Raw genomic sequence first — 1964 nt, forward strand, 5'->3', positions numbered from 1 at the left:
AATATGGAAGCTCTAGAGGGTGGCTTCGATGGTCCCTCCCATAGAAAGTTTGAGTTCTAACCCACCCTCGCTTTCTGAAGGCAACCTAGACCCGTCTTGGAATAAAGTATGTATTCACCCACATTGTAGATTCTAACAGTTTTAATAAAATTAATGCCATTGATTTTTTTCTGTTAAAAAGACTGAGATATGGGGAACCTGGGTGGCTCAGTCAGTTAAACGTCCGATATTTGATATCAGCTCAGGTCTTGAACTCAGGGTCATGAGTTCAAGTCCCACTTTGGGTCCATGCTGGGTGCACAGTGTGCTTAAAAAAATAAAAAAATTTTAAAAAGACTGAGAGAAATACATGGAATATATTGCATATTAAAAAGAGTGTGGTAGCTCCATCTTCAAGAAAACACCAAATAGTAGATGATGCTGGTGCTGCAGGACGGACCTGGAATGGGAGCTCGCAGAGGCATGACTGAGGACAAGGAGTGGATCCCTGTCACCAAGCTGGGCCACCTGATCAATGACATGAAGATGAAGTCCCTGGAAGAGATCTATCTCTTCTCCCTGCCCATCAAGGACTCCGAGGTCATTGACTTTTTTCTGGGGGCATTCCTCAAGGATGAGAGTTTTTCTGTTTTTGTTTTTGTTTTGGTTTTTTAATGTTTATTTATTTTGAGAGAGACAGAGACAGAATGTGAGCGGGGTAGAGGCAGAGACAGAAAGCGACACAGAATTCGAAGCAGGATCCAGGCTCTGAGCTGTCAGCACAGAGCCCAATGCGGGGCTCAAACCCACGAACCGCAAGATCATGACCTGAGCCGATGTTGGACGCTTAACGGACTGAGCCACCCAGGTGCCCCTCAAGGATGAGGTCTTGAAGATTATGCTTGTGTAAAGCAGACCCCTGCTGACCAGAAGACTAGGTTCAAGGCATTTGTTGCCATCAGAGATTATTGCAGACACGTCGGTTTGGGTGTTAAGTGCTCCAAGGAGGTAGTCACTGCCATCCATTGGGCCATAATACTGAACAAACTTTCCATTGTCCCTGTGAAGTGAGGCTACCAGGGGAACAAGGTTGGCGAGCCCCACACTGTCTCATGCAAGGGAGCCAGCGCCTGTGGCTCTGTGCTGGTGTGTTTCATCCTTGCCCATAGAAGCACTGGCATCCCTGCCCACAAAGGCACTGTCTCAGCCCCTGTGCCCAAGAAGCTACTGGTGATGGCCAGTATTAACGACTGCCACCCCTCACCCAGGGGCTGTACTGCCACTGTGGGCAATTTCAGCAAGGCCACTTTTTCTTTTTAAATTTATTTATTTATTTATTTTGAGAGAGACAGAGGCAGTGCAAGTGGGGGAGGGGCATTGAGAGAGGGAGAGAGAGAATCCCAAGCTGGTAGCACAGAGCCCCATGTGGGGCTCGAGCTCATGAAACTGTGAGATCATGACCTGAGCCGAAACCAAGAGTTGGATGCTTAACCGACTGAGCCACCCAGGCACCCCGATCCATGTCACTTTTGATGCCATTTCCAAGACCTACGGTTATGTCACCCCTGACTTCTGGAAAGAGACAGTGTTTGCCAAGTCTCCCTACTAGAAAATCACTGACTGTCTTTGGAAGACCCACACCAGAGTCTCCATACAGGGGATCCCGGCTCCAGCTGTAGCCACTACATAGTGTTACACAAGAAAACTAAAGTGAAGTAAAGCCTGTAAAAGAAAAGAATGTGATAGATTTATAAACACTGACATGGAAGATGTCCCATGAGTGTTGCTGTTAGAAAACTGAGTTACAAAACAGTATGTAGTATAGTCCCCCCTTTATCTACAGTTTCAGCTACCCGCAGTCAACCTCAGTCTGTAAGCAGATGATCGTCCTTCTGGCACATCAGCAGGTCAGTAGTAGCCTAACACTATATCACAGTGCCTCCATCAGTCACCTCACTTCATCTCATTACGTAGGCATTTTATCT

The 1964-nt window shown here is 46.9% G+C and overlaps 1 pseudogene; it reads left to right on the plus strand.

The window, feature by feature from the left end:
* The first annotated feature begins 414 nt into the window (after positions 1-414).
* On the plus strand, positions 415-1669 carry LOC115513619 (annotated as a pseudogene).
* The last annotated feature ends 295 nt before the right edge of the window (positions 1670-1964 follow it).

This window comes from Lynx canadensis, chromosome B2, assembly GCF_007474595.2.
Source record: "Lynx canadensis isolate LIC74 chromosome B2, mLynCan4.pri.v2, whole genome shotgun sequence".
NCBI lineage: Eukaryota > Metazoa > Chordata > Mammalia > Carnivora > Felidae > Lynx > Lynx canadensis.